The following is a 14,560-nucleotide window of genomic DNA, read 5'->3' on the forward strand; positions in this document are numbered from 1 at the left end:
TTGTTAAATTTGACATATTTTACACCAATGTGTGATTCGTATGTGTGTGTGTGTGTGTGTGTGTGTGTGTGTGTGTGTGTATATATATATATATATATATAATGTGTGTGTATGTATTGTGTGTCAGATCCACCCATATCCAAATTCTTCACACCTCCTATGCTAAACTCATTTCCAGTCCTCCCCAAACACGCACTTGAAGATTAATGAATGTTATTTTTTTTATTATTTTTTTATTTTTTTTAATTTAGCTTTTACCTTGAATTGATATTAACAGGTGTAGTATTTGCAGATTCCTAGAAGCTTTGAGATGGGCAATGATTGTTCTAGACCTTCCCATATTGTCACAGTGTGGGTGAGGATGGGGGAAAATTACAAACTTTTTTTTTTTTTTTTTTTTTTTTTTTTTTTTTTACAATTTTGAAACTGGATTTAGTGTAGTAAATCACCCTTCTCTTTTTCTAGCCTTAATTTATGTAAACAATAGGACTTGGCAGTGTGTTGGTTACATGCCGAGTATGGACCAGAAGGCTTTTATTTATTTTACCCATATTGTATATGGTTATACATTTTGTAAATTTAGTTTCAGTGTGTTTCTTGATCGATTTTTTTTTTTTTTTTTTTTTTTTTTTTTTTTTTTTTTTTTTGTTGTTTTAAATATTTATTTTTAGGGGTTTTTTTCTGTTAAATGTACTGTCTAACATTATTTTAAATAAAGAGTCAGACACTGTTTTTCAAAGCTGAAGAAATAAAGATGAATCATTTTCCTTGTTCCGTGCGGTTTGGTGTAACAAGGACTCCCCAGGTTTTCTGTTCCTGGTCATTGTCGCATGTTTCTACACTACACAAGTCCCGGTTCTGTTTAACAAACATTGTAATGTAAAACTGTCATTTAATGTTGGCAGTTTTCACGTTGTATTCTGTTGGACTTTGCACCCACTTTTTGTCAATTTTTGTGATTTGAGGCACATGGGCTCACCATATCTATGAAATACACCAGCAGTAATAAGATTGCCTGCACCGTTAAGCTGTATAGTCTACTGTAGATGTACAGCCATTTGAACTGCAGCTTTAGCAAATGTTCCCCACTCAAACTTGCCTGCATACATAATGCATTCTGAATGTGTATGAATCACACATCTCTAGAAAAGTTACCCAGGAGAACGGTACACATGTTGTAATTGCAATTCTGCATGAGATTGAACGACTGAGAGGAGGTCCACCTAAGCTTCCAAGTATGTGATTGATTTCAAAACTTTGTCAAATGGGGTCTTGCTGTACTCGGTCTGCAGAGGGAGTGGTTGAACCAGGTAGAGGGGCCTGTGTTACTTCCTTAGAGACAGGTATGTTATACATGCGTGAAAGTGTTCTGTCTAGAAGGTATTGCATCAGAATTGCCTTCTTGGTCCATTCGTATGATTCGTTGTGAAATGCAGAAAATGGGGGACAGGGCTTCTGGTATCTGACAAGTGCTGACACGGGAGAGAATCCTACATTAGAAGCTCCATCCATCGCTGATTTAAAAATAGAACTTTTTAGATCCGTGAGCTCCATCTATGAAAATGCAGCCGGTTTATGACGTTCCTGCCACACTGGGACTCTAGCACTACCGATATAAGCATGAAAATGGCTTATGGTGGGTAATGCAAGTTCCATTGTCAATGCAAATGGTTACAGAAACACGACTTGACAGCAACAACATGTGCGAAGTTTGTTTCTTAAAAAAAAAAAAAACATGCATGGTTGGGAGTTAAATTGAATTCCAAGCATGATGCCGATATGACTAAAATGCCCCACCGGGCAGTGAAACACGGTAAGAGATACTGTAAACGTATCTGCTAGACTAAAACGAGTCGGGCCTGCCTGATTAGCTATGTAGCCTGAACTGTCTCGTGGCAATCAAGTAGTTTTGGGTTGGAGAGTACAAAGGAGAATAGGAGAGTAAGTGACAGTAAGAGAAATTAGTACTGTTTGTTTGGTTTGGAGTGCATATTTACATTTAAAGTGAAGTAAAAGTGATTTTTTTATTGCCTTTATATAGCGCTTTTTATACAAAAGTATTGCAAAGCACTGTACAGTACATAGCAGAAAAAAAAAAAGAACAAACCACATTAGTATAGCATGTCACACATACAACCGTCACAATCAGACCATTTAAATGACAATAACAGTAAAAGGCCTTACTTCCCATGTTGCTTTTGTTAGCCCTAGGAATAACCAGCAAACCTGCATCTGGGGTCAGTAACTCCTGCAAAGAACTAGGTACCAGTCCATTCAGGGCCTTCTAAGTTACAGCAATCCTATACTGCACGGTGCCAGTGTAGAGAGGCCAAAATGGGTAATATGTTCACTTTTCCTGGTTTTAGTCAGAATTCTAGCAACGGTATTCTGAACAAGCTGCAAGCGGGATGGGATACCAGAAAAAAGGTGAACTACAATAATAAATTCTTGATGAAACAAAGGCATGCATTAGTCTCTGCATCAGAAACGTAAGTAATTTGGCTGAATTTGGCTATATTTCTCAAATGATAAAAAGACACTTTAGCAACTTTCCTAATATGAGACTCAAATGATAGATCAGGATCAAAGATGACCCCCATGCTCTTTTCTAGTTTTGATGAGAGTCTGCAAGGGTCGAGTTCATGTAATCCCACGTTTCCTTTTAGTTGTTTCCCTTGGGTTAACTTTGTTTCCCTGAAAATTCTAAGACTTGCCAAAGCTGTCACACAGTGACCGGTTACATTATCACGACAGTCTCCGCCCCTCCTGGAAGAGACTAGGTTCTGTGATGATGGTTTATCAGCGCTATTTTCTTTTCAGGCTGATTTGAGCAAGCTGCAGAGAGGTTCTTCTGTTTTGAGTGTGTTTTGTGAGTCCGTACACGGCCTTGTGGCACGCCGGGAGCCTACAGCTTGCCTGCACCTCCCCCTGCAGATCATTTCATCCTCCTCTCTGTGTCACGGTTCATTCCGGCTGGAGTTGTATCTCTGAGGAGATTTTTCAAGTTATCTGGGCTCAGATAGTCTTGTATTAGCGTTGTCTAGCCTGGGCTCACGCTAGCGTGCACACTTGTGTATTGTGTATAGTATGTATTATTTTGTACAGTGTCTTGTTACTGGATTATTTGCATAGTGGTAGGAACTGCTTGTGTGTCACTCCCTCTGCTGCTTTTCTTTTCCAGCTGCACTATGTGAGTTGCTGATATTTTCAGCCAGCAGCGTTTTCTTGAACCAAATTGTGTTTGCTGACATGCACTTCTGGAAAGACAATGTTGTGCTCAGCTGGCCGGCTACACTGACTGATCTGTTGGCAGGAACCTTCCAATCGGAGAGCTGGTCTCCGTTTCCATGCTGCAGTGGTGGCCAGCTTTTTAGCACATCGCTGTGAAGGAGTTTTAGCTCAGGCAATCAAGCGGGCACATGTAGGCTCTGCTGCGGTACTCCTGTTGTTGTTGCCAGGGGTGTATGCGGTTGCTTTTAGCCCTGCCTGTTACCAGCGCAGTTCCTTGCCCGAGCATTGTTCTGCCCCAGGCTGGTACCGCACCGACCACGTGCACCGCTCATGCAGCAACTGCACATTCTTACTGTACATTGCTTGCTATTTGCATTATGCCTAGGGTCATCCCTGTAACACATGCAAGGTCAGACCACCTGTCTGGTACCAAGCAGGCCTTGTTGACTGCCCAGTTACTGTCTTTATCAAACTGCTTTCTGCAAGTTTTAGGCACATTCCTCCAAGGCACTGTGTGTCTCTAGGAGCTGGCGTTCCTGTCTGAGGATGTGGAGTCAGATACCACGTCACTGGCCACCTTGCAGCTCTGGGTCTGGCACCTGAACGGCAACATTTGAGCCATCTGGGGTTTTCCAGCAGAGCCAGTGACACCCTACCGAATGCCAGAGCAGCATTCATCCTAGTACTAGATCCTAGTATGGGTACAAGTGGAGCATTTTTCAGACGTGGTGCTTGCCTAAGGGCTTGACCCCACGATCTGTCCAGTGACAGTTACACTACAATTTTTGCAGGACCTGTTTGATAAGGGGAAATCCTCTATCTCAGCTTGCAATGTTAAAAGTTACTCGCTCCCCAGGAGCTCACTTCCTGGTGGGGCAATTTTTGAAAGTGGTCCGGAGACTGCACCCTCCCCTTAAGGACAATGTTCCTCAGTGGCGGCTGAACGCAGTGCTGGAGGGACTCATGAACCCATCCTTTGAGCCCCTGCATTCAGCTGAGCTGAAGCATCTCTTTTTAAGACATTTTTGCATGCCATCACCTCTGCCAAGCATGTGAGCGAGATGCAAGCCTTTCTGTAGTGAAAGCTTGTCTATCTTTCGCAGAGTCTAGGACCAAGGTCACGCTCCACAAACCTGGCTTTCTTGCCCAAATGTAGCCCGACCTTCCACGTCAACCAATCAGTGGAACTGGAGGCTTTCCATTCCCCTCCTTTCCAGTCGGATAGGGAGCGTAAGCTCCATGCACTTTGCCCTGTTTGGGCGTGAACGTATTATGTTGACAGAACAAAAAGTTGGAGGCAATCTGAACAGCTGTTCATCTGCTATGGAGCTAAAGCCCACAGTCAAGCCCTGTCTAAGCAGAGGCTGTCCGGTTGGATTGCAGAGACAGTCAAGATTACTTATAAGCAAGCCAACTTGCCCCTCCTGTGAAGGTCACTGGTCACTCCACAAGAGGTATGTGTACCTCTTGGGCATTGTTCCAGGGTGTATCTGTCACTGCCATCTGCAATGCCGCAGTATGGGCTACGCCCCATACTTTCACAAGGCTTTACAAACTAAATGTGCTGGATCCTCAAAACTCTGGCTGTGGGATCAGAGTGCTAACAACGGCTTCTATGTGGAGACCGGAAGCACCTGCAGAGAATTGATTCCTGCTAGGTACTAAAAGTAATAAATAAATAATCTATATTGTGGCAGCCTTCCTGTCTGACCCTTTCAGATTGAAGTCGTTCTGCGAGTAATGCACTTTGCGACGGCTTGGGTATAATTTCCCATTATGCAATGGATCCATTTCGTACTTGAAAGGGAACGTTAGATTATTATCATAACCCTGGTTCCCTGAAATGGAAATGTATCCATTACAACCTGCGGTCGCTGCATACATTACACGCAGCAAGCTGAAGAAGAAAAAAATTGACTGGCGCTGAGCCTAGTGTCTCTCAGGAGGGGCTGAGACTGGCGTGATGACATTGCCGGTCACTGTGACAGCTTTGGTAAGTCTCAGAATTTTCAGGTAAACAAAATTAACCGGTTATGTAATGTCAGGGATCCAGGTTTATGATAATAATCTAACGTTCTGTGAGCCCACTAGCATTACCTGGTTTATCTAAATTCAAAATTCTGTGATATCCAATGCTTGATGTCTGTAGGGCAAGTAGCTAACAACACCCAGGCAGAAGAAATTCCTGGCTTTACAGACAAATAAAGCTGGGTATCATCAGCATAGCATTGCTAAAGTTTATTTTTATCATTTGAGGAATATAGCTAAACTTAGACCCATTCTCTCTGTATCTGACTCTGAAAAGCAAATGCATGCCTTTGTTTCATCCCAAATGGATTATTGTAATGCTCTGTTTACTGGGATTCCTAAACGTGTGGTGTCTCGTTTGCAGCTCGTTCAAAACACTGCTGCCAGAATTCTAACCAAAATCAAGAAAATGAGCACATTCCCCCTGTCTTAGCTTCTTTGCACTGGCTCCCTGTGCATTTTAGAATTGACTATGAGATTTTGCTTGTAATTGATAATGCCCTAAATAGATTAGCACCAACAGGAATTGCTGACCCCCTTACAATCCAAGTGGTACTCTAAGATGGCAGGATGTGGGTCTGCTGGTTGTTCTGAAAGTGAATGAAGACAGTGCGAGAGGGAGGGAGGGCCTTCTCTTGTAAAGCCCCAATTTTGGGGAATTTTCCAAAAAAGCTTTGCTCTTTCTACTTTTAAAACAGCATTGAAAACCCATTTTTATAAAATGGCTTTTTTACCATAATTTTAGCACTGACTGTGTATTGTTTTAGACAGTCTTCTTAACTGTTTATAGGAATTATCTTTGCCTTTTAAATTTTGTGTAATATTGTAAAATGTTGAGGTCCTTGTGATGAATGTAAATAAATAAATAAATAAATAGCAATGGAAGTTCACTCTGTGTCTGCGGATAATCTCACCTATGGTAGCATATATAATGAAAACAACACGGGACCTAGAATACAGCCCTGTGGAACACCACAGACAACTTCCCATAATGCCAATGAAGTGAAAGAAAGATAAGATCTGAACCAGGATAGGACCAGGCCAGGCAGTCCCACTGTGCTTTCAAGATGGTTCAGTAGGATGGAATGGTCTACAGCATCAAAGGCAGCACTTAGATCTAGAAGAATTAAAACTGGTGGAAAGCCAGTCAGAACTTATCAGCAGATCATGTACAACTCTAACAAGTGCACCACACTTGGAGAATGCTCATTTAGCTTCATGATTCTGATGCTTGGTGCGTGATGCTCCTACCATCGCTCGCTTTAAATCAACTCTCAACTTATTCTCTCTTGCTTTCCATGCTCTTTAAGCCTGATATCTGTTATTAGCTGTTGTTTCTTTGCTACTTGTAACTTCTAACCCAGTCTGAAACTCCTCGAATATACCATTAAGAGTTAGAAATGTTCGGAATCAAATTGCAACAGCCATCTAGAACCTTATCTAAGAATGGAGATTGGCCTATAGTTGTTGAGGACTTTAGGGTTCAAATTGTGTTTCTTAAGCATAGATTTTACTACAGTGACCTTAGAGCTGAGGGAACTACACTGGAGGGAAGTGAACCATTATAATTTTAATAACACCAAGAACATCTTTTAATAATCTTTTAATTTAATAGTAGGAATAGGATCAAAAGAGCATGTAGTAGCTCTCATAACTGTTAGACTGGGTAACTGGGTAAAAAGTACAAAGAGGAGGATGACAGAAGCAGTCAACAGAGGAGATAGATCTAGCTAATAGATTCCAAGCACTGAGCAACGATGACCTAGTGCTGGGTGAACACAGGGGTGAGGTGGTGTTAGTAGGGGATTCAATTCTACACTATGTCAACAGTGATGTAACCCATGATGTCCATATCGCAGCAAAAAGAGCTTGTGATTGAGCAGAATCCAGAGCATGTGATTGAGCAGGGGTAATAGGAATTTGATGAAGATTTTTGTAGCACACACCCCTGTGTTACTCAATGGGTAATGGGAATGGCAGGATACTTTAACCTGAATTTGATATGCCTCTTTAGATTCCCTCCCCTGCCCAGTTCCTAGTTTAAATACCTTCCTAGGTGGTGTTCAATGTTATCAGCTGGCCTGCTTGCCCCGGACATATTTAGGTGTAGTCCATCTTTCATATAATATCTATTTCTTTTCCAAAAACAATCCCAGTTGTTTATAAATCCCAGCCCTTCTTGCACACACCAACCAGCCTGCCAATAATATAACAATAATCTGTTATACAATGACATTAGAAATGTGTGTAGCAAAGGAGAAGCCATACTAATGGGGGATTTCAACTTCCCCCAAATAAAATGGGAAAACCCGGTGGGTAGCGCGAAGGATGAAATAGAAATGGTGGAAATGACAAATGACTTCTTCCTAACACAATTTGTGAAGGCACCCACTAGAGGGGAGGCATGCCTTGATTTAGTCTTTTCAAATAACGAAGATAGAATAACTAAAACAGAGGTCAGAGAACCACTGGCAAACTCAGACCACAACATGGTCTCATTTGAAGTGTTTTTTAAATCCCCAAAAGTAAAGACTAAAGCTAAGGTTTACAATTTTAGAAAAGCAAACTATGAAGGTATGAAACAGAGACTAACAGAAGTAGATTGGAGTAAAATAGAGAAAACACCCACAGAAGAGGGATGGTTGTTCTTCAAAAATGTAGTACTAGAGGCGCAAAACAATTATATCCCTAAAGTAGACAAATCTAAATGTAAAACTAAATTGCCAAAATGGTTTAATAGATCAATTTAAAAAAATATTCAGCGAAAAAAAAAAAAAAGGCACTTTACAGAGCATTAAAAAAGGACCAAAAAAGAAAGTACGCAGAAAGAGTACACAGAACTGCAAATGCAAGTCAAAAAGGAAGTTAGAAAGGCCAAGAGAGAAATAGAAATAAACATTGCTAAGGGAGCTAAAACCAATTCCAAAATGTTTTTCCAATATTACAACAGCAAGAGAACATTCAAAGAGGAGATTAAATGTTTAAGAGATACAAATGGCAAAATCGTAGAGGAAGAAAAAAAAATAGCAAATATGTTAAATGATTACTTTTCACAAGTTTTTACAAAGGAAGATACTGACAACATGCCCCACATGTCGATCCAGTTCCTATCCAGTTTTAAATAACTTTAGCATAACTGAGGCAGAAGTGTTAAAGGGACTAGGAGCTCTTAAAATAAACAAATCCCCTGGGCCGGATGAGATCCTCCCAGTAGTACTCAAAGAAATGAAAGAAGTAATTTACAAACCGCTAACCAAGATCATGCAACAGTCTCTTGACACAGGGGTTGTACCGACAGACTGGAAAATTGCAAACGTAATACCGATCCACAAAAAGGGAAACAAAACTGAACCAGGTAACTACAGACCAGTAAGCCTGACTTCTATTATATGCAAACTTATGGAAACTATAATAAGATCCAAAATGGAAAATTACCTATATGGTAACAGGGTCCTGGGAGACAGTCAACATGGTTTTAGGAAAGGGAGATCGTGCCTAACTAACTTGCTTGAACTAATTGCAAAAGCCATTGAGAACATGGTTTATTTAGATTTCCAGAAAGCTTTTGACAAAGTCCCGCACAAAAGATTAATTCTCAAACTGAACGCAGTTGGGATTCAAGGAAACACATGTACATGGATTAGGGAGTGGTTAACATGTAGAAAACAGAAAGTACTGATTAGAGGAAAAGCCTCAGAATGGAGTGTGGTAACCAGCGGTGTACCACAGGGATCAGTATTAGGTCCTCTGCTATTCCTAATCTACATTAATGATTTAGATTCTGGTATAGTAAGCAAACTTGTTAAATTTGCAGATGACACAAAAGTAGGAGGAGTGGCAAACACTTGTTGCAGCAGCAAAGGTCATTCAAAATGATCTAGACAAGATTCAGAACTGGGCAGACACATGGCAAATGACATTTAATAGAGAAAAGTGTAAGGTACTGCACGCAGGAAATAAAAATGTACATTATAAATATCATATGGGAGATATTGAAATTGGAGAAGGAATCTATGAAAAAGACCTAGGAGTTTTTGTTGACTCAGAATGTCTTCATCTAGACAATGTGGGGAAGCTATAAAAAAGGCTAACAAGATGCTCGGATACATAGTGAAAAGTGTTGAATTTAAATCAAGGGAAGTAATGTTAAAACTGTACAATGCACTAGTAAGACCTCATCTTGAATATTGTGTGCAGTTCTGGTCACCTCGCTATAAAAAGGATATTGCTGCTCTAGAAAGAGTGCAAAGAAGAGCGACCAGAATTATTCCAGGCTTAAAAGGCATGTCATATGCAGACAGGCTAAAAGAATTTAATCTGTTCAGTCTTGAACAAAGAAGACTACGTGGCGACCTAATTCAAGCATTCAAAATTCTAAAAGGTATTGACAATGTCGACTGTCACAGAGACGGCCTGAAGTGGGCGGCGTCAGAACCAGGAAAGGTAATGAAATACACAAAACACAGGACGGATGAAATGAAGTGATGAAGACGCCTGTTGGCGCCGGTTTAATACAAAATAAAAGGTTTAACAAACACGAAAAACACAGGACACGGCACTCTACGCCAAAATAAATAGACAAACCAAAACAGACTAAACTTAACAAAACGGTGGACGCACAGACACTGACAAACACGGTGAGCGGATACTTTCCCCTATTATTATTACTGCTACTGCTTATTTTCTCCGTCTCCAATCCCGTTCTCCGCTCACCGAACACCCAACCGCCAGTATGTGCCAACGTGCATCTATATATACTATTGTGCTGGGATTCAATTACCAATTAATTATTCACTTGAATCCCAGCACGTGAATTAATAAAGTGCAATTCCCCGTGCTCACATATTACTACATTTTACTTGCACGTGAAGTGCTGTGCAATCCTCGTGCCTAAATACACATATACATTTTTAACACTCGTGTTACACAGAACCCGTTTATATCCCGTGTACCAATGTCTATACACCAACATTTAAACACACCACACGCAACACATAACAGATAATACACAGGGGCGGGCACTTTGTCACATATACCCCCCACCTGTGCAAAGCACATATGGCCTCAATGGCCACCTCCCCCCTTAAAAGCCCAAAAGTCCCGCCCAAAGTCCTTTGCCAGGACCAGAGGCTTCCAGGGGCCAACAGGTCGTAATGCTGTCAGCAGGGTAGCATTCTCCTGCCAGGGTAGTCCTGGCAGCGGAAAGGCTGTTTGGGGTGTGGTCTCCTGACCTTCCCCATCCTTCGGCGCCGGCAGCTCCCCTTGGTGGGGCTTCAACCACCGTTCTTCCTGCAGTGAAGAAACTGCAGAGGGAGCAGGTCTCCGGACCTCCCCCACGATCTCCGGCGGAGAAACTGCTGCTGGGGTTGGCGTTCTCCAGACCTCCTCCCCCTCCTCCGGCAGCGAAACTGCTGCTGGGGTTGGCGGTCTCCAGACCTCCTCCGGCAGCGAAACTGCTGCTGGGGTTGGCGGTCTCCAGACCTCCTCCGGCAGCGAAACTGCTGCTGGGGTTGGCGGTCTCCAGACCTCCTCCCCCTCCTCCGGCAGCGAAACTGCTGCTGGGGTTGGCGGTCTCCAGACCTCCTCCCGGTAGTGAAACTGCTGCTGGGGTTGGCGGTCTCCAGACCTCCTCCCCCTTCTTCTTGGCCGGCAGCTCCCCTTCGTGGGGTTCCGGCCACAGTACTTCCGGCTGTGATGCGGAGCGGCGGGCAACCCCAGGCGATGCAGAGCGGCGGGCAACCCCAGGCGATGCAGAGCGGCGGGCAACCCCAGGCGATGCAGAGCGGCGGGCAACCCCAGGCGATGCAGAGCGGCGGGCAACCCCAGGCGATGCAGAGCGGCGGGCAACCCCAGGCGATGCAGAGCTGGCATCCTTGGGCGAAGAGAGGCTGGCATCCTTGGGCGAAGCGAGGCTGGCATCCTTGCATCCTTGGGAAGCGAGGCTGGCATCCTTGGGCGAAGCGAGGCTGGCATCCTTGGGCGAAGCGAGGCTGGCATCCTTGGGCGAAGCGAGGCTGGCAGTCAGGACAAGCTGGGGTGCGGGTGTCGGCCCTCTTTTCGGCCACTGCAGCCGGGAGGTTCTTCCCCGTGCTTCCCTCAGCAGCCTATGCAAGGGCTGCTGAGGACCGCCAGCATCTAGTCCTGGCCCTTCTGGTGAAGGGAGAGGCAGCTCCTGCTCCTCTCCCCCTGATGGAGGTGGAGGCAGAGGAAGCTCCAGCTCCTCTCCTCGTGATGGTGGGGGAAGTGATACCAGCATGCATTCACCCTCTGCTGGTGGGGGAAGTGATACCAGCAGGCATTCACCCTCTGCTGGTGGGGGAGTGATACCAGCAGGCATTCACCCTCTGCTGGTGGACAGGGACCCAGCAGGCATTCACCCTCTGCTGGTGGACAGGGACCCAGCAGGCATTCAACCTCTGCTGGTGGGGGAAGTGATACCAGCAGGCATTCACCCTCTGCTGGTGGGGGAAGTGATACCAGCAGGCATTCACCCTCTGCTGGTGGACAGGGACCCAGCAGGCATTCACCCTCTGCTGGTGGGGGGATACCATACCAGCAGACATTCACCCTCTGCTGGTGGGGGAAGTGATACCAGCAGGCATTCACCCTCTGCTGGTGGACAGGGACCCAGCAGGCATTCACCCTCTGCTGGTGGACAGGGACCCAGCAGGCATTCACCCTCTGCTGGTGGCGGAGGCAGAGGCAGCTCCTGCTGCTCTGCCCCTGCCGGTGGAGGTGGCGGAGGCAGAGGCAGCTCCTGCTGCTCTCCCCCTGCCGGTGGAGGTGGCGGAGGCAGAGGCAGCTCCTGCTGCTCTCCCCCTGGCGGTGGAGGTGGCGGAGGCAGAGGCAGATCCTGCGCCTGCTGCTCGCCTCCTGGTGGTAGAGGTGGCGGAGGCAGAGGCAGCTCCTGCTGCTCTCCCCCCTGCCGGTGGAGGTGGCGGAGGCAGGGGCAGCTCCTGCTGCTCTGCTCCTGCTGGTGGAGGTGGCGGAGGCAGAGGCAGCTCCTGCTGCTCTGCTCCTGCCGATGGAGGTGGCAGAGGCGTGTAGTCTCCTGGTGGTGGAGGTGGGAGCGGTGTGTAGTCTCCCCTTGATGCAGGGGACAGGTGCGGCTCTCCCTCACTTGCAGGGGACTGGTGCGGCTCTTTGACATGCCTCTTTAGATTCCCTCCCCTGCCCAGTTCCTAGTTTAAATACCTTCCTAGGTGGTGTTCAATGTTATCAGCTGGCCTGCTTGCCCCGGACATATTTAGGTGTAGTCCATCTTTCATATAATATCTATTTCTTTTCCAAAAACAATCCCAGTTGTTTATAAATCCCAGCCCTTCTTGCATAGGGTCTTGGAAGAACGTGTGCCAAAAACCTGTTGGGTGATGAGGTTATATAAAATAATCTGTTATACAATGACATTAGAAATGTGTGTAGCAAAGGAGAAGCCATACTAATGGGGGATTTCAACTTCCCCCAAATAAAATGGGAAAACCCGGTGGGTAGCGCGAAGGATGAAATAGAAATGGTGGAAATGACAAATGACTTCTTCCTAACACAATTTGTGAAGGCACCCACTAGAGGGGAGGCATGCCTTGATTTAGTCTTTTCAAATAACGAAGATAGTAATAACTAAAACAGAGGTCAGAGAACCACTGGCAAACTCAGACCACAACATGGTCTCATTTGAAGTGTTTTTTAAATCCCCAAAAGTAAAGACTAAAGCTAAGGTTTACAATTTTAGAAAAGCAAACTATGAAGGTATGAAACAGAGACTAACAGAAGTAGATTGGAGTAAAATAGAGAAAACACCCACAGAAAAAGGATGGTTGTTCTTCAAAAATGTAGTACTAGAGGCGCAAAACAATTATATCCCTAAAGTAGACAAATCTAAATGTAAAACTAAATTGCCAAAATGGTTTAATAGATCAATTTAAAAAAATATTCAGCGAAAAAAGGCACTTTACAGAGCATTAAAAAAAGGACCAAAAAGAAAGTACACAGAAAGAGTACACAGAACTGCAAACGCAAGTCAAAAAGGAAGTTAGAAAGGCCAAGAGAGAAATAGAAATGAACATTGCTAAGGGAGCTAAAACCAATTCCAAAATGTTTTTCCAATATTACAACAGCAAGAGAACATTCAAAGAGGAGATTAAATGTTTAAGAGATACAAATGGCAAAATCGTAGAGGAAGAAAAAAAAATAGCAAATATGTTAAATGATTACTTTTCACAAGTTTTTACAAAGGAAGATACTGACAACATGCCCCACATGTCATCCAGTTCCTATCCAGTTTTAAATAACTTTAGCATAACTGAGGCAGAAGTGTTAAAGGGACTAGGAGCTCTTAAAATAAACAAATCCCCTGGGCCGGATAAGATCCTCCCAATAGTACTCAAAGAAATGAAAGAAGTAATTTACAAACCGCTAACCAAGATCATGCAGCAGTCTCTTGACACAGGGGTTGTACCGACAGACTGGAAAATTGCAAACGTAATACCGATCCACAAAAAAGGGAAACAAAACTGAACCAGGTAACTACAGACCAGTAAGCCTGACTTCTATTATATGCAAACTTATGGAAACTATAATAAGATCCAAAATGGAAAATTACCTATATGGTAACAGGGTCCTGGGAGACAGTCAACATGGTTTTAGGAAAGGGAGATCGTGCCTAACTAACTTGCTGAACTTCTAATTGCAAAGCATATGACATGGTTTATTTAGATTTCCAGAAAGCTTTTGACAAAGTCCCGCACAAAAGATTAATTCTCAAACTGAACGCAGTTGGGATTCAAGGAAACACATGTACATGGATTAGGGAGTGGTTAACATGTAGAAAACAGAAAGTACTGATTAGAGGAAAAACCTCAGAATGGAGTGTGGTAACCAGCGGTGTACCACAGGGATCAGTATTAGGTCCTCTGTTATTCCTAATCTACATTAATGATTTAGATTCTGGTATAGTAAGCAAACTTGTTAAATTTGCAGACGACACAAAAGTAGGAGGAGTGGCAAACACTGTTGCAGCAGCAAAGGTCATTCAAAATGATCTAGACAAGATTCAGAACTGGGCAGACACATGGCAAATGACATTTAATAGAGAAAAGTGTAAGGTACTGCACGCAGGAAATAAAAATGTACATTATAAATATCATATGGGAGATATTGAAATTGGAGAAGGAATCTATGAAAAAGACCTAGGAGTTTTTGTTGACTCAGAAATGTCTTCATCTAGACAATGTGGGGAAGCTATAAAAAAGGCTAACAAGATGCTCGGATACATTGTGAAAAGTGTTGAATTTAAATCAAGGGA

This window comes from Polyodon spathula, chromosome 27 (genome assembly GCF_017654505.1).
Source record: "Polyodon spathula isolate WHYD16114869_AA chromosome 27, ASM1765450v1, whole genome shotgun sequence".
NCBI classification, from domain to species: Eukaryota; Metazoa; Chordata; class Actinopteri; order Acipenseriformes; family Polyodontidae; genus Polyodon; species Polyodon spathula.